We start from the raw sequence: 19,521 nt of genomic DNA on the forward strand, positions 1-19,521 counted from the left end.
CCCTGTTTGTTTCGTTTCTCTGGAGAACACTGACTAATGTGGGTACCTACTAGAGGGAACTTCAGCATGCAATCATGCAAATTTGATCACGTTATTCACTAACATTTCTCTCTGAAGGAGGTAACACCTGAGCTGCACCTTAAAGAACATGCAGGAGTTGACCACAAGACATAGAGAAGGGAACTGTGCTGGGAAGGGAAGGAGGAGCAGCTGGTGCAGAGGCTCCACCCCTGCCGAGTCGCCTCAGCCAGAACCCGGCAGGGGCACCTTCCTAGAACAAGACCTGGCCAGCTCACTCATCTCCTTGGGGATGGAGGAGCAAGAGCGGGAGGAGTTAGAAGGCCCCTCCCGTTGTTGCACCCTGCTGCCCACTCAACGCCGTGCACCTGGGAGCCGGAGCCTGTAATCTGCGCTGACTGCCAGTGATCTTAGGTTCTTATCATTTCCTACTCGTAGCTGCCTTCTACCAGGCCTCCTTGCTTCCAGCTCTCATCTCCCCACCTCTCCCGGCCTCAGTCTTCCTATAGTTCACCTCTGGTCTCGTCTCTCCCCTGAGGAAATCTGCAATTCCTCCCCGATCCTTTAGTAGGGGAGCCTGGCTTCTGGTCATAACCTGAAGCCCTGCCTCTCTCCATTCCTCTTTCTTTACATTCCCCATCCTGTCCTCTAAGCTCTCACCTTTTCAAGGGCCGGCAGTCCTGAGCGCCTCTGGGTTTTGATGGCACCAGGGCTTTACACGTTGCCCCCTGACTTCCCACTTGGCTGACTCCTGTGTTCCCTTGAAGTCCCACCTTCCCTGCCCCGAGGCTGGCCCTGCCCCTGCATACACCTCTCCCAGCAGCTGTCCCCTTCCTGGGCAGGACTTAGCCCAGCATCTGTCACTGTGTGTCAGTAGTCTTTTTCTTTTTTTTTTTTTTTTTTCCTCTCCCACCAGACTTCGGGCTCCTTGAAGGCACAGACCATATATTACTCATCTTTGTGTCCCCCGGGCTGACTCCATAAAGGCTAAAAGATGAAGCCATAAATGAATATTGGAATGATGTAGTAACATCTCTCCTGCTGCCCTCCAGAGTCAGCCAGTAAAGGGACCGACCCACCAGCTGGAGAGCAGGATCGGCATGGTGCCCTCAGGGCACAAGGCACCCCAGGAGTTAAATAACCAAAGCCACCACCTAATCCTAAGAGACTAACGTGAGGGATGCAGCCAGTTCTCCAAGAGGCAGGTGGGAGTGGTGTTGCCCCCAGAAAAGCCAGGCCATATCTCCACACATGCATTCCCCACTATTCTCTCGGTTGAGAGGCACACCCACCACCTCCATTCCCCCTCCACAGCCAAGGTCTCCCCAGGCTCACTGTTGGCCCCAGCTGTCAGGAGTAACTGTCAGCCTCGAACCCTGGGCTCAAGCAATTCTTCTGCCTCAACTTCCCATGTAACTGGGACTACAGGTGCCTGCCACCACAACTGACTAACTTTTTTAATTTTTATTTTTTGTAGAGATGGGGGTCTATATGTTTCCCAGGCAAAATGTAATGTAAGCTGGATTCTGTGCTATATTCATTATTATTATACTTATGTTTTTTTAATTTCAAAAGAACTTAAAACATTTTCATGGGTTCCAGTAAGCACTGTGGCCCCAGGTGGTGTGCCTCCTGAACGGGTAGTTGGTCCAGATGTAACCCACAGCACCCCACCTGCTCAGGAGAGGTGCTGAGGTTACATCGGCTCGAATGCCTGCGCCCTCTGTCGGCAGCAGCGGTAGAGGCCCCCAGGGAAGCTCAAGTCATTTTTTTAGAGACTAGTGGGCCATGATTCCAAAGGCCTCTCTGTTTGCCCCGACTATCAGGGACACCCCTCAAAATAGCCAGAGTACCCTGGTCTAATCAAACCAGTCCTTGAATTGTTGGTTCCTGGATCCACAGGAACCAACAATGTGCTCTAATGTCTCTAACCCTGGACATTAGAGCATATGGAGTTACAAAGGGATTCTATCATCATAAAATTGCATTTCCTTAAAAATAACTATCTGGAAACCTTAGGAATTTGGGGAAACAGAAATTAAATTGTAGTGTACACGTGATGTCAATAGAAAGGTAAAATTAAATGTACCTTATAAATGAGGATAGACCCACAACATTTTGAATTATTCTTTCAGCTAACAATTTATCAGAGCAACCAACATCAGAAGGCCACATATCCATGAATTCCCATTTCATTAAAGCCTTCACTTGGCAGCCTACACATCTATTTGGTGAATATGAACGTTCCCAGTGAAAATATTTGTCTAATAAATGAATCAATTAAATCAAAGCATTAAAACTCTGTGGTTGAAAAGTTATGAAAACATCTATATGTAATTATTAAATTATATTTTAACTACATCGATCAAACCAGTACTTAAACACATCATTTGCTGAAATTTTACCCATGTATTCTAGAATACTTTTGTAAACAGAAAAAATAACGATAAAAGTTTCAAAGAAACTGAATTATTTAGCATGTTAAATTACAAAGTGAAGGGTTGTTTTGTATTTCATCAGTTTTATAAATTTGAATAGGGACATATCACGTTTCCCCAAGTGGGGAGGGGCACACCTGTAAAAGATTTAGAACAGGCAGGTCTTGTTTTACATAAATACTTGTATTATGAAATTGTAAAACATAATGAGCGAACCAAATGACTTGGCCTCTTAAGTCCCAGTTCTCACATTTTCACAATGAAAACTTGGACCAGTCAGTACTTTCCAAACATTTTTAGCTATAAAAATACCTTCGTAAAGTGAAATGGTCATAGTTAATAATGACAGTTAATCTTTGTGTTTTCACATCTTATGTCTCTTTTCATCCTTACAACACCACATGATCAGTGTCATCATGTTACAGCTGAGGTAATCGGGGCTAGACGAGGTTAAGTAACAATCTCAAGATCACACAGCTAACGAATGAACCAGAACTCAGACCCATTTCTGTTGAACTTCAAACCTCCTGCCCATCAATCCCTCAGACTCCTCTCTATGAGGTGGAAGAGGAGGCTTTGCCAACTGAGTAGACGTTAAGGGCTCCCCACGGCCCCACTAACTCCACTTCTCATCCAGGGAGCTCAACTTGAAAAAATCCCTTTTTTCCTATTAAAAATGATTTCAAGTAAGAGTCTTTGCCTTTAGAGCAGGTCAAATAACTCTTGATTTGATAAAACTTTTATCAAGATTAAAATACAACTTTTAAAATTCTCATAGTTCTTTTGTGTCTCCCAAATAGATCCGGTGATTCCCACGAGTCTGCAGACCCCACCTGATTTAAGAAATCCAAGCAAAATTTGGGCAGGCGGCCGCGTGCACAATAATATGGTATATAGTGACATCTATTGGTAAATTGTGATATTGCATCCAACTTCCTTTCACAGAAAATATAATAGGAGATGGTTGGTGCTGAATTGTCTCAGATATAAATCAAAATAAGAAAAATAGGATCTAGAAATAGAAATACCATTTGACCCAGCAATCTCATTACTGGGTATATGCCCAAAGGATTAGAAATCATTCTATTATAAAGACACATGCACACGTATGTTCATTGCGACACTATTCACAATAGCAAAGACTTGGAACCAACCCAAATGCCCATCAATGATAGACTAGATAAAGAAAACACTGCAAGAACGAGGGGACGTAACGGAGGGAGGTCGGAGCCGCTGCCGTCGCCATGACCCGCGGTAACCAGCAAGAGCTCGCCCGCCAGAAGAATAGGAAAAAGCGGAGCGACTCGGTTAAGGGAAGGCGCCGAGATGACGGGCTTTCTGCTGCCGTCCGCAAGCAGAGGGACTCGGAGATCATGCAGCAGAAGCAGGAAAAGGCAAACGAGAAGAAGGAGGAACCCAAGTAGCTTTGTGGCTTCGTGTCCAACCTTCTTGCCCTTCGCCTGTGTGCCTGGAGCCAGTCCCACCACGCCCGCGTTTCCTCCTGTAGTGCTCACAGGTCCCAGCACCGATGGCATTCCCTTTGCCCTGAGTCTGCAGCGGGTCCCTTTTGTGCTTCCTTCCCCTCAGGTAGCCTCTCTACCCCTGGGCCACTCCCGGGGATGAGGGGGTTACCCCTTCCCAGTGTTTTTTATTCCTGTGGGGCTCACCAGAAAGTATTAAAAGTAGCTTTGTAATTCCTTGAAAAAAAAAAAAAAGAAAACACGGCATATACACACCATGGAATACTATGCAGCCATTAAAAAGGGTGAGTTCATGTCCTTTTCAGGGACATGGATGAAACTGGAAACCATCATTCTCAGTAAACTGACACAAGAACAGAAAACCAAACACCACATGTTCTCACTCATAAGCAGGTGTTGAACAATGAGAATACATGGACACAGGGAGAACATCACACACTGGGGCCTGTGGGGTGAGGGGCTAGGGAAGGAATAGCAGAGGGTGGGAGGATTGAGGAGGGACAGCATTAGGAGGAATACCTAATGTAGATAGTAGATAACAGGGCAATGGATGCAGCAAACCACCACCATGGCACATGTATGCCTATGTGACAAACCTGCATAATCTGCACATCTACCCCAGCACTTAAAGTATAATAATATAAATAAATAAATAAATAAGAAAAATTCCTTTCGTACAGAGAAAGCAGAAGGGAGATGTCGGAATCTCCATGTTCAGTTAAAGGTCTGAGTCCTAGTCCTTATTTTACCATAAATAACTTGGTATAGACTTGCTTAAGTCACTTGGTCTCAGGACCCTCATCTTCAATCAGACAAGGTCACATCCTCTCAGAGGCCCTCAAAGCACTAACAGACACCCTCAGGGCCCTCTAGGAAAGGCAGGGTCAAGTAAGTGTAGCTACTGTCTTCACTCCCACATCTAGGCACATCTATTTTTATCTTTTCATATATGAATTTTCTTCTTAAACGTTTCAAAAATATTCTGTCTCTACTATTCAGACCTGGTCAGCCCATGTCAACATTTACAGTACCCAGCACATTTTAGGGTTCTGTATTAAATCTATTCTTACTGTGTTTAGTTTTGTTTTAGAGACAGGGTCTTGATCTGTCACCCAAGCTGGAGTCCAATGGCGTGATCACAGCTCACTGCAGCCTCAAACTCCTAGGCTCAAGCAATCTTCCCACTTTCACCTCTCAAGGAGCTGGGATTACAGGTGTGAGCCACCACACCAGTCCGATGTACTGAATCTTTGTAATCTACAAAAATAAAAATCTAGCCCAGGCCCTTTAGGAACTTACAATTTAGTTCTGGAATAAAACAAACTCATCATCTACTCATTCCTTAACTAAGCATTTTTGTCAAATCAATTGGGAGATTTTCTTCCATGAGATCATATCTCTGATTTTATAAAACTAGTCAATGAGAGAGAGAATTCTTTTTATAGACAATCTTGCTGGAAGGCATCTTTGCTATAAAACAAATGTTTCAGGAGTCTCTTGGGAAGAATTCATGATGAAGTTGAGATCCACTGTCATCACTATGTAACAGTGTTCCTTCTCATGAGAATTGGATGAGATTAAGAGACTTTGTGAATATTCTCTATTGTGCTTAAGCAAAGTTTAGAAGGCTCTCGGTATCCCAACCAATAAAACAGGCTTTGTACAGGCAAGAAGGGGAGGCATAAGATACCTGTAAATTTCCCACTAAAAGTTCGTCTTCACTTAGAAACCAAATTTAATTGTTAACCATCTGTATTCAAGAATAGGGAGAAATGTACTCCGTGATTATCCAATTAAGGTAATAATAATGTCATAAATAATTATTGATTAAGCATTTACTGTAGCCCCTGAAACTGTCCTAACAGCTTTAGCTCATTTAATCCTCATATCTCTAAAAAGTACATTCTATTTTTATCATTTTAGAGAAGAGGAAACTGAGGCACAGAGTTATTAAATAACTTAGGAAGTTATGATTAGCTAATCCCACTGATTCAGAATCTCTGCCCTTGTGAAAGTTGTCAAAAGAGGTCAAAATAGTCCCCCTCCCCCACAGGCTGCCAGTTACCCCCAAGGACTTTGCTGTAAGCACAGCCTGCACCCAGCTCTGGGCTCAGGGACTTTCTGGGCAATTGCACAGGGTCAGGAGTTCAATATTCAGGCCAATGCCTGAATATTGCCCAGCCTTTTACGTAAAAAGAAAAAGAAAACAAAAAGACAGTGAAGTTCTTTTGGCCTGTCTCTGTCTCACAGCACTCTGTATAATCTGTCTTTTTGTGATCAAAATGCAATATGTACACTGTTTTAGAAGCTTATTAAATCAGAGATGTCCTCCTTCTCAGGTTGGACCCAACTGAATGGGGTCAGGGGCAAAGTGATGAGAGTTTTAAGACTCCAACAGACATAAAAGAATAAAAGAGTTGACCAGGCACGGTGGCTCACGCCTGTAATCTCAGCACTTTGGGAGGCTGAGGTGGGTGGATCATGAGGTCAGGACATCAAGACCTTCCTGGTTAACATGGTGAAACCCTGTCTCTACTAAAAATACAAAAAATTAGCTGGGCATGGTGTCATGCGCCTATAGTCCCAGCTACTCAGGAGGCTGAGGCAGGAGAATAGTTTGAACCCGGGAGGTGGAGGTTGTGGTGAGCCAAGATCCCGCCACTGAACTCCAGCCTGGGTGACAGAGAGACTCCATCTCAAAATATATATATATATATATTTTATGTCCCATTTTTTTCTCTACCCTAGAAAGTCCAAGAAACACTTTATTTTAATGTGTACAGCTTCCAGATTTTGACTGAAAATAAAGTTTTATTTTCAAATATCTGAGAAATCTAAGACCACCTTCCCTACCCTACCTTCCCCTGTCCCCAAGTTAAATACCCCTAGACTACAGCCAGGCCCCTGGGCACAGCTGGATAACTCTCAAAGGGGAAGTATTCTGACCTTTCAATTATATTCCCAGTAATGAGGATGATAATCTTGAGTCTCCCAATCATAACTCACTGTCATCTTAGACCTGCTGAATGGACAGGTCTGCTCTGACAGATACATTATGCGGCAGGCAAAGAACAAAGAACCTTTCTCTGAGGAATTTCATAATCACTGTGTCTTTTCTTCTCCTTCTTATAATATGTATAATTTATCTTCTCTTGGAAAGGTGCATATAAATTTTAATGCAACTTGCTTAAGAACAATTGACAAAGTCACAATTTGAGAATCCTATTTGTTTCCCAGGAGAAAGGGAAAAATCTGAACTGCATGCTAACTGTGAAGGAGACTTCAGGCCCTTAAAGGGGAATTTAACTAGAAGGTATCGCTGATTTGTCAGGCCCTTAAGACAATAAAACATATCTGTGTGATCATAGGACAGCCCCATCCTTCAACACTGACTAAAAAGCCTTAGGTGACATTGAACAAGCAGGTACATATCTCAGGACTTCAAGATTATAGAGATGGACTCCATCTCTAGTCAAAGAAAACACTACTCACAGAATTTCTGTAAAGGAAGGATATTAAGGACATTGTCCAATCTCCAGTTCTATGTACGTTCCCCTTCTACAATGTGCTTGGCAAATGGTCAGACTCCCTTTCTGTTGTCCGGAGGCTAGGAGGGAAAGATTATCTTATTCCACATTAGAAACAAATGCTTATCCCCCAGGTGGCTATAAATCCCAGGTGACACTCAGGTAGTTTCCCTTGTAAGCTTCTGATGCAGCTGAAATTTTCTAAAGTATGGATTGGGGAAACGAAGCTGCCTGTCCATCTCTATCCATCTCTACCCTCCTCGCTAGGCTCTGGGGGCATCATGAATGCACAAAAAGCCCACTTTTCAACTTGAGAGTCAATACAAGTGGAATGGGCAGTGTTTCCAATCCAGCATGACAATCTGAGTCATGCATTGAACACTCTCCCTTCGTAACTTACAGCTGAAATGATCTACACAAAAGAAGAGGCAAAGACTCCGCTCCTTGGTATGACGGGACCAGAGATGAGTGAGGATCATAAGAGTGTCATTTTGTTGAGGGCAGTGCCAAATTCAAACTCCACCACCACCTTGAGAAGGAATCAGGTGCTGGAGCTCTCAAGGAGGGCCGGGTGGTCCCATGCTCAAGGCTTGTTCAAGGCACAGAAGGCATGGAGAATGGAGCAGAGGTACTGATGAGGTTTGTTCTTGGGGAGGGCCACCCTGCTGGCTAGAGGGGTACTGCTGTCTGCCTCAGTGGGCTCCAGCTGCTGTGACAATCCCAGGAGGAGCCCTTCAGCCAGAGATGAGGCTGCCTACCTATGGCCACCTCTCTTCTTACTTCTCATACTCCATGACACTTCTAAGGTGGTTAAAGTCAAGAAAATACAAACTATTTCCTGTGCCAAGACTGAAAGGCTTTCACAGGGACACATAATCTCTGAGAGAACACTTACCCATTCCCATGCTGGATAAGCATAAGCCTTCCATTGTAAGGATGAGAAAATGGAGAAAAATGACCACATATAGAAATAAAGGGGCCAATATGAGGAGTGCCGGACAAGCTTAATGAAATAAAATTTATCTGGATTTATTCTAGCAAACATTGACTGTCAAATATTAAAAAAAAAAAAAAAAAGCCTATAACCATCCAGGCTGAAAACAAAACAGAACAGGCCATTTACAAGGAGAAATAGCAGATTTCTCAGAACCTTAAATGCAAAAACGTCATTCGAAGGCAGAAGAGATCAATGTGTGTAATGGAATATATACAGCAGTGTAAATAAGTGTGCCTCAGCTGTATACATCAGCATGGATGGCTCACATACACATAATATTGGGCAAAAAGGGTATCATAAAAACATATATGCTGTATGGATTCTATATAGATGGTCCCTGACTTAGAATTTTTGACTTTACCGTGGTGCAAAAGTGGTATGTATTCAGTACACTCCTGATAAACGCATATGATTTTTGACCTACATTAGGTTTAGGTTTATCAGGACATAACCCCATCATAAGTCAAGCAGTGGCTGCATATGTGAAGACCAAAAACAGCCAACCTAAATAATAGATCATTAAAGGATACATATCTAAGGGTAGAACTATCAGCAAAAAAGCAGGTACATTTTAACTCGAAACTCGGGATAATGATTTTGTTTGAGGAAGAAGAAAAATGCAACTGGAAAACAATTTCTAGGCATTGATGACATTCTATGTCTTAAGCTAAGTGAGGACTATATGGGTGTTTATTTTATTATTATCCTCTACACAGTACAAATGCATGCTATACACTATTCTGCATGTATAATATGCTTCACATTAAAATTGTAAAAAAAAATAAAGTGGAAAAGAAAATAATATGTATTAATCAGGGATCTCCAGAGATGTAGAACCAAAAAGGTTCATATATATAGATATATAGAAAGAGGTTTATTATGAGGGATTGGTTCATGGGATTACGAAGGCTGAAGAGTTTCACAATCTGCCCCCTGCAAGCTGGAAGCTCAGAAGAGCCAGCGGTATAGTTCCAGTCCAGGCCCAAACTCCAGAGAATCAGGAGAGCTGATGTCTGAGGGCAGAAGTTGGATGTCCTAGCTCAAGAAGAGATAACATCAGTGTGCAGCTGGGTGGGAGAAAATTTTAAAATAAAAACTAAATTAAGAAGAGAGAACAAATTCACCCTTCTTCTACCTTCTTGTTCCATTCAGACCTTAACAGATTGGATGACACCTGCTTACACTGGTGGAGTGGTCTTTACTCAGTCTACTGATTCAAGTGCTACTCTCTTCTGAAACTAACCTCACAGACACATCCAGAAATGTTTTACCAGCTATGCGGGCATCCCTTAGCCAAGTTAGGTTGACGCATAAAATTAACCATCACAATACATAAATGAAAAATTAACTTCTTAAAGAATTTTAAAAAGTAATCAGTTAATGCAATTAAAGAATTAAGTATGGTCAGCAGTAGAAATATTAGCTAAAGTATATTTTAAGAAAAAAAAAAGAGCTGCTGCTTTAGTTGTGTTAAAAAGAAATTTTCCAATAAGAAGAAAACGACAAAGTACCAACAAGAGAAAGAACAATTACAATAGACAATTCTCATTTATGAAAACAGATAAAAATTTCCTAATTGCCTTTTAAAGGCAAATTAGATTAAGAAGTATATTATTAGGGTTTATTAGGTAGTGTTAGATATTGGTAGAATTCATACTAAAAATACATACATGGCTTAAACTATGTGAAGCATATGAACCCTTAGAAAAATCTCTTATTGTAATGTATTAAATTTAGAGAAGTCACAGGATAATATCAATAGATGTTGAAAAGTCATTTGGTCTGATCAAATTTAACACATATTACTGATATTAATAAAAAATCAAAACATCAAAAAACTATAAAAACTATACTTCCTTGACACAATTTAAAAAGATGCTTACTTCATACCTAAAAGTCAAACACAAGGGGCATTACCATTAAAATTAGGTAGCGTATAACGATGTCTGCTATTATGACCGTTGTGTTAGTCAAGGTTCTTCAGAGACAGAGCCAGTAGGATATATGAGAGACGATTTATGACGGAATTGGCTGTTCACATGATCACAGAGGGGAAGTCCCATGACCACCTGCCTGTAAGCTAGAGAGAACCAGGGAAGCCTCAGAAGCAGGGAAGCCAATGGTGCAGCCCCCAGTCTGGGATCAAAGGCCTAAGGGCCCTGGGAGTTCACCGGTGCAAGTCCCAGGGTCCAGAAGCCAAAGAACCTGGAGCCTGATGTCCAAGGACAAGAAGAGGAAAAGCCTCCTGCTCCAGAAGAAAGACAGCAGAGACAGAGAATCCCCTGTCTTTCTCCCGTTTGTTCCAACCAGGCCCCCAACCAGTTGGACAATCCCCGACCCCATCGAGGTCAAGTCATCTTCTCCCGACTCACACAGTGACTCACACATCAATCCACTGACTCACATACCAATCTCCCCTGGAAACAGACACACCCAGAAACAAACCAGCATCTCTCAATCTTGTCAAGTTAAAAATTAAAGTTAAAATTAACCATCATAACCATTATTCAAAATGTGAGAAATTTTTAGCCAACTGTAATAAGGCGAGAAAAAAGAATTAGAAAGTATATATTTTGGAAAAAGAAGACAAAATTATAATTTTTTGCTTGATGATATAATTACTTGAAAAGCCCAGAAAATTAGCTACAAAATAGTTAGTACTAATTAGAGAACTCGTGTAATGTGTCCAGTTGCAAAATAAATATACAAAACTTAATAGAAGTGGTTGCATCCTCAAATGTCTCCAGAGATCAGGCAGACAACAAAAATGAGTAAAGCACACTGGTGGGGAACTTTGCTGATGATAGGAAGCAACTGCTTCCCAGATGCTTTTGTCAAGGGAGACTGTGAGCCTAGAGCTGCCAGATATTCTGATTTTTAAGGAGAATTTGTAAAAACATACCCTTGTATAAAACTTTCTGATTTTTAGATGCAGATGACTAATTCAAAAATTATCTGAACTAAATATATTCATAGGCTAGATATGGCCATGGGCCTCCAGTGTGCAACTTTTGATTATAAAGGAAGCCAGTGCTTTCCTTTATAATTAATCTGCAAATATAGTGGAGGAAATGTGAAATGGCGTAAAAACTGATTAATCTTTGAATAGTGAATCATTTGAAATAAAATTAAATTTCTACTTCTTGCATCACACCAAATAAAGTCTACAGGGTAATGATTTAGAGTAAAAAATGGAACTAAACAAACAGTAGAAAAATATATATAGGTGAGTATTTACATAATTTCAAGTTGGGAAATGTTTTCTTAAAAATAACAACAACCTGTTGAATGAGAGAAAATATTTGCAAACTATTCATGTGACAAAGGACTAATATCTAGAATATACAAGGAACTCAAAAAACTCAGTACCAAAAAAGAAACAAATAATTATATTAAAAAGTGGGCAAAGAATCTGAATAGACATTTCTCAAAAGGAGACATACAAATACACAGTAAGTATATTTTTTAAATGCTCAACATCACTCATCAGGGAAATGCAAATCAAAACCACAAGGAGATATCACCTTATCCCAGTTAGAATAGCTATTATCAGGGGAAGAAAAAATCAAATGCTGACAAGGATGTGGAGAAGGGGAAACGTTATCCATTGTTGGTGGGAATACAAATTAGCACAGCCACTACAGGTAAGAGTATGAAGGTTTCACAAAAATCTTAAAGTAGACCTACCATACAATCCAGCAATTCCACTACTGGGCATTGATCTAAAGGAATGGAAATCAGTATATCAAGGGGATATCTGCACTCCCATGTTTAATGCAGCACTGTTCCCGATAGCATAGATATGGAATCAACTGTGTCCATCAAGGGGGAAATAGATAAAGAAAATGTATATATACACAATAGAATACTATTTGACCATAAAAAAGGAGGAGATCCTAATATTTCAGCAACATGGATGGAATTAGAGGTCATTATGTTGAGTGAAATAAACCAAGCACAGACAAATATCACATGTTCTCACTCACATGTGAGAGCTAAAAAACTTGATTGCGTAGAGGTAGAGAGTAGAATGATAGATACCAGAGGCTGGGAAGAGTGGGTGTGTGGATGGGGGGAAGAAGAGAGGTTGATTAATGAGTATAAACATACACTTAGATGAAAGAAAAGAGCTGTAATGTTTGATAGCAGCGTAGGGTGACTACAGTTAACAACGATATAGTGCATATTTCAAAATAGCTGGAAGAGAAGGCTTGAAATGTTCCCAACACAAAGAAATGATAAATGTTTGAGATGGTGAATACACTAAATGCCCTGACTTGATCACTGTACATTCTATGCATGGATCAAAATGGCACTTGTGCCCTGTAAATACACACAAATATGTATCAAAAATAATGTCTACAATAACATTTTAAAAATAGCAACAGATAGAGAAATCATAAAAAGAAAAGCTGGCCTAAATTACATATTTTTTTTAACAGTTTCAGATCAAAAAATAAAAGGCCAATGGCAGACTAGAAAAAATATTTAAAACACATAGGCTCAATATCCTTCTACAGAGAGACTGCTCCTACAAATCAATAATAAGCATCTTCAGAGAATATTGAGTACAGGATATAGAAAAGCAAGTCATTAAATTAGAAATGCCAACAGATAGCAAGTATAAGACAAAAACGTTCAACCTCACTAGTAATCAAATAAATACAAATTAAGCTAATGATGAGATATCATTTTCCCTATTGATTTGAAAAACATTTTTGAAATTGTTTTTGAGACCCAGTGTTAACAAAGGCATTTATTTTTGATAGAAGTATACATTATTTCAGCCTGTAGAAAAAATTGGCAATATGTGTCAGAACTCTTTAACTCAGCAAGTTTACTTCTCAAAGTTTAGACTAAGGAAACAGGAATATACTGTATACAAGAATTTAGTTGCAAAGATATAAATTTTTTCTTGAAACATTGTCTCACTCTGTCACCCAGGCTGGAGTGCAGTGGCACAATCATAGCTCACTGCAGCCCTATCTCCCAGGCTCAATTGATTCTCTCCTGCCTCAGCCTCCCAAGCAGCTGCGAATACAGGTACACTCCACAATGCTTGGCTAATTTTTGTTTTTTAATAGAGACAAGGTCTCCATATGTTTCCCAGGCTGACCTCAAACTTCTGAGCTCAAGCAATCCTCTTGCCTTGGCCTCCAAAAGCGCTGGGATTACAGGCATGAGCCATCATACCCAGCCAGGATGACATCATTGATATACTAGCAGAACACAAAACAAACAAACAAAAAAACAGAAACAATGTGAATACTGACAGATAAATAGCTAAATTCATACATTCATACTGTGAAATTCTTGGCAGTCATTTAAAGTCTGAAGAAAGTCTTGAAGAATATTTATTATTGTTAAAATATAGGCACCCAGCTGGGCACAGTGGCTCAAGTCTGTAATCCCAGCACTTTGGGATGCCAAGGCAGGTGGATCACTTGAGGCCAGCAGTTTGAGACCAGCCTGACCAACATGGTGAAACTCTGTCTCTACTAAAATTGCAAAAATTCACCAGGCATGATGGCGCATGCCTGTGATCTCAGCTGCTCTGGAGGCTGAGGCAGGAGAATCACTTGAACCCAGGAAGCAGAAGTGCCAGTGAGTGGAAATCAGGCCACTGCACTCCAGCCTGGGTGACAAAGTGAGACTGTGAAAGAAGGAAACAGAGGAAAGAAGGAAGGGAGGGAGGGAGGGAAGGAGGAAAGGAAGGAAGGAAGGAAGGAAGGAGGGAAGGAGGGAAGGAGGGGGAAGAAGAAGAGGAAGAAATGAAGGAAAGGAGAAAGGAAGGAAGGGAGAAAGAAAGAGAAAGAGAGAGAGAAAGAGAAAGGAAGAAAGAAAGAATAATATTCATATACATTGCTAAGTTTTTTTTAAGTTTATTTTAAATTAAAATGAATAGTATGACTCCAAACTCTACAGTGTATATACAATGATCTGGAAGAATACAGCCTTAGGTATTGACAGTGGTTATCCCTGGATGGTGGAGTTATGATTATTGTTCCAAATTTCCTATTTAAAAATTTGGTTTCTGTTTTACTATAATGAACATATTGTTATGATAACAAGTGAGATTTTATTTTTACTTAAAAAATAAAGCTGGAGTCTTCAGGTGGACTCACTGACTGCTACAGTTACTTAGCTATATTAGAAAGAGCTGGGCATAGTTCTTACAGCTGTTTGGTGTGTGTGTGTGTGTGTGTGTGTGTGTGTGTGTGTGTGTGTGTGTGTGTAAATATATATCCCATATATAATCGGCAAGCTTACCTTTCTACTTACGTTTTGCTTGGACTGCTTTTAAACCAAATGCATATGCCAAAAGCTAATAAAGAGACCCACCCCAGACATATGCAAAATACTACAAGAGAGCTTAGGCAGGCTTTAATTTAACACTAGGCAAAATTTAAAAATTTATTGCAAATAATCTACAAAGCTGTATGTCGTTTATTAGAGTTGCCTATAAGTACTTGGTTTGTCCATGACCACTTAATCCAGTTAGTGAACCTTATACAAATATTTACAGGCTCAAAAAGAGACTTCTTGGCAGACTTGGCCTTCCTTCCATGCCTAGTTAGCAGGGAACAGCTGCCAGTCCCTCAAAAACACAGAAAGAGAAAACTAGAGAGATTTTGCCAATGATTTAAGCAAGGAAAAAATTTAGAGCTGCAAAGTGTGTAACATTCACTAGATTAATATGAGAACAGATTCATAAACAACCTAAGTGTCCAAATAAACTATCACATGGAGAAATTACAAACATCGATAAGGAACCATAAATTTTAAGAGCCCACATTTTGGCTGGGTGCAGTGATTCACACCTGTAATCCTAACACTTTGGGAGGCTGAGGCTGAAGCCAGAGAACAGCCTGAGCCCAGGAGTTTGAAACCAACCTGGGCAACAAAGCGAGACCTGTTCTCTACAAAAAATAAAATACAATAAAATTAGACAGGCATGGAGGCACGCATCTGTGGTCTCAGCCACTTGGGAGGCTGAGGCAGGAGGATCGCTTGAGCCCAGGAGGTCAAGGCTGAAGTGAGCCATAATGGTGTGGTGTCACTGCACTCCAACCTGGGCAACAGAGTGAGAATCTGTCTCAAAAAAAAAAAAAAAAAAAAAAAAAAAGCCCACACTTTAAAAACAGTACAGCATTTCTCCGACCTAACTGACTTCTCCCCAGTTTCCTTTGCCCACTGCTGCCTAGCTAGATTATCTAATATTCAAGTGCTCAGAGCTCAGTCTTAGGCACCCCCAAGCAATCTCATCCAGGCCCTTGTCCTTAAGCAACATTTATAATCTGGTAATTCCCAAATGAATATCTGACTTTCCCTCCGACTTCCTCACTAACACCGCTGACATCTCACACTTGACATGATTGATTCCAAACTGCCTTCCTCCCTAAAATTACTCTTCCCATCAGTCTTCATAGTTCAGTAAAGAACATTACCATCCATCTAGTCATCCAAGCCAAAAGCCTAGCACTCATTTTGGATTTTCCTTTTCTTTTCCCTGACACCAAATCCATCAGCAAGTTCTAACTTATATTCACAAAAATGCATGCTGAATCAACCCACTTCTTACCATCTCTAGTACTGTCACTCTTATTCAAGCCTCCCCAGAATCCATTCTCCATTGAGCAGCCGGAGTGTTTTTCAAAAAATGTAATTCATATCTGCTTAATCTCTTCAGTGGCTTTTGACTGCAATAGGAAAATAAACAAAAAAACCTCTGAACTTCTCATCCTGATGCAATCAAGCCTCTGAATGCCCTTCTACTCCCTACTCCTTGCAGATAATTCTCTAGCCACAGAGCCTTTTCTATTTCTGGGATGCCAAATTCATCCTACCTGAAGGCCACTGCACTTTTTGTTCCCTTTGCCTGAAAGTCCCCCACTCTATACTCCTACCCAAACACTATTAATTAGTTTTTTAAATATTATTAAGAAATTAAGAATATGCCTTGAGAGCATGCTGCGTGCAAGTGGCAATCAGAAGACCTGAGTACTAATCTCTCACTCTTTTCAAGATAGGATACCTGCTCTAAAACCAATATGATAGTAACTTCGGTCAACAACCGAGGTGATTCCTTAGCTCATGGTTTTCCCTTCTCTGGGACCAGTCCCAACAGTTAACTCTTCTCTTTTTAATTTAAAACTGAAATATAGAGATCTGGAGACTCAAGGTCACTGGAGCTGGTCACCGGATGTTGAAGTCCCCAAACTGTCCAATCTCTTGCCTCCCCAGACTTCCTTGTTCAGTTCTTTCCTTGGGATTTATGGGTAACCCAGCATACTTTAAGTCCTTTATTAAAGTTGGTTTCTGTAACTTACAATTGAAAAGAACTTGAGAATAATCCCTTCTTAATTGTCTGGTTAGCCTCCTAGAACTCAGTTTTACAGAATCATTCTCTTAGTGTTGGCTACCCCAGGGCATCTGTGGAATCTAAACCCCTCATGGATGTTGACATATGTAGAACAATTTTATATTCATCTTACCCACCTCATATGCATGTGTGCATGTATGCGTGCATGCGTACGCACACACACACACACACACACACACACACACACACACACACATTCTCTCTCTCCCCACACTGCATTCTTTCCAAGTCCTCTCATCATCCTTTGTACTTTTCTGCAGCATCCACAGGCTGGATTTCTGTTCTGCCGTGATGTTTTCTCACAGTTCATCCTTCTACTGCATGCTGGGCTCCCAATAGTTGTGATAAAATTAGGAACCCTATTTATGTATGTAAAGAGGCCTTCTGCATGCAAAATCAATAAATGTGAGCTCTGAAACGAATCCTCTTTCTCCTAGGAGGTACCCACTTCCCTTGCCTTTCCTGGGTTATCTTCTATCTCATTGTCCCTAGCAGTTATGTTCCAATCGCCAGGGTAGGGGCTTTACTTTTTGGAGGTCAGAGACCCCTTTGAATGCTACAGATATTTTTTACAGAAAAAATACATACAAATACACACACATTTTGCCCACAACCAAGGTTTATGGGCTTCTGATTAAAATCACTTTACCAAGAGAAAGACTTCTGTGACTATCTGCCACCCCTATACACACCCACCACTAATTCCCACCCTTCACTAGCAGTGACTCACCCATGCCTCTGCTGCCAGACACCCGTAAAATAAACCTGACTCTTTTCTCCTAGCATTTTTTATGCTGAGATAGAAAAATAAAAACACAAAGCATCCCCAGTAATTACAGACAGTTAACACTTAGGAGTCATTAAAAGCTTCCCCCATCAGAACACTTCCCCAGGACAAAGACGTTATAATTTCTTAGATTACTAGTTTATTGCATAGTTATGTTTTAAATGCTTTCCTTTACAGGGAGTTATTCTTGGACCCTGGCTGAGATTAGGAAACAGTCAAGTCTTAGCACACTTACCAAGAATTTCTTAGATGGGTTATTTTCTGGGAAGATTATCACAGTGATTAATCTCATCTATTTTTTGTTGTCAACTTCAGAGGGTGACAGTTTTGGCCTTGTTCCCAGTTCTAGAGATATTGTCAAGTTGAAATCTGCAGCTTCTTCTATACTAACTCTACCTTCTAAGTAGAAAAGAGGTTTGAAAATGTTGGAGCTTTCTGGGTTGCCTTCCTCAAGCTAAATTAGAGTCTACTGAAGAAAACCTATAACCTTTCTGGTGGAGAGGGAGGGCAAGTATTTATACCCTCTGATTAGCAAATAATACTTATATCAAAAAAATTGTTTTGAGGTTTAAATGAGATGATGTGTGGAAAGCATATAGGCTCACAATAAGTGCTTGACAAACATTTGTTCCCTCCCCATATCTCCTTCACTTATTTAACAAAATTTATTGAGCACTTATACTGTATGCTAAGGATATAAGCACAAAGCAGTAAGTCTGATAGAAACAGACAAATTCGACAGGTATGGTGGCTCACGCTTGTAATCCCAGCACTTTGGGAGGTAGAGGTGGGTGGATCACGAGGCCAAGAGATCGAGACTATCCTAGCCGACATGGTGAAACCCCCTCACTACTAAAATACAAAAATTAGATGGGCCTGGTGGCAGGCACCTGTAAATCCCAGCTACTCCTGCAGTGAGCTACTCAGGAGGCTGAGGCAGGAGAATCAATTGAACCCCGGAAGCTGAGGTTGCAATGTCCAGCCTGGGTGACAGAGCGAGACTCCAACTAGAAAAAGACAAATGCACAAATAATCATAACATATCAACTCCATTAATAGAGATTATTTACCAAATCTTAAAACTCCGACCCTATCTTTCTTTTTTCCCCCTAAACAGCTAACTTTCTCTCACCAAAAGCTCATCGGGCATTCCTCTTGATAGAAAAAGTGTCCTATGAGTTGGGTCCTGAAAAATGAGTGGCAGAACTTCATCTGAAGACCAGGAGAGAAGTATGCACACTAGGCAGAAACAACAGCAGGGACAGGCCGGGCACAGTGGCTCACACCTGTAATCCAAGCATTTTGGGAGGCCAAGGCAGGTGAATCACCTGAGATCAGGAGTTCGAGACCAGCCTGGCCAACATCGTGAAACCCCATCTCTACTAGAAACACAAAAAATTAGCTGAGCATGGTAGCGCGTGCCTCTAATCCCACACACACAGCATGGGCAAAGGCTTAATAGTGTGGTAACTTCTGGAAACTTCATTATCCAGTAGGCTAGAGTGAGGCTCGGTAGGGGAAATTAGCTGGAAATGTGGGCAAGAGTTAGTGCAAGATGGAGGATGCTAAGGAATTTGGATTTCTATATGCAGGTCACGTAGTCCCCCAGGATGCTTTTTTTCAGAATGGTGGCACGATCAGATCTGCTTTGGAAAGCACACTCTGGCAGCAGTGGGAAGGATAAATGGGAGGTGGAATGAAGGGCGAGAGAGACGAAAAGCAAGAAGACCAGTCAGGAGCTATCGATTCCAGATGAGAGATAATGAGGGCCCGAACTGTAGTACTGCCAATGACAATGGCAAGATGCCAGCAGGCTCCAGGGACATTAAAAGGTAGAACTGACAGAATTTAGTGACTGATTAGATGTGGGGCGGGTAGCAAGTGAAGGAG

General features: G+C 41.0%; 1 pseudogene across 1 annotated transcript; it reads left to right on the top strand.

Moving 5' to 3' along the window:
- Nucleotides 1-3,658: 3,658 nt before the first annotated feature.
- LOC116538454 lies at nucleotides 3,659-4,171 on the top strand (annotated as a pseudogene). Its single transcript, XR_004263643.1, has one exon. The product of XR_004263643.1 is annotated as a small EDRK-rich factor 2 pseudogene (transcript).
- Nucleotides 4,172-19,521: the final 15,350 nt, after the last annotated feature.

Source organism: Sapajus apella, unplaced genomic scaffold (genome assembly GCF_009761245.1).
Source record: "Sapajus apella isolate SASKATOON/1434 unplaced genomic scaffold, GSC_monkey_1.0 scaffold119, whole genome shotgun sequence".
Classification (NCBI taxonomy): Eukaryota; Metazoa; Chordata; class Mammalia; order Primates; family Cebidae; genus Sapajus; species Sapajus apella.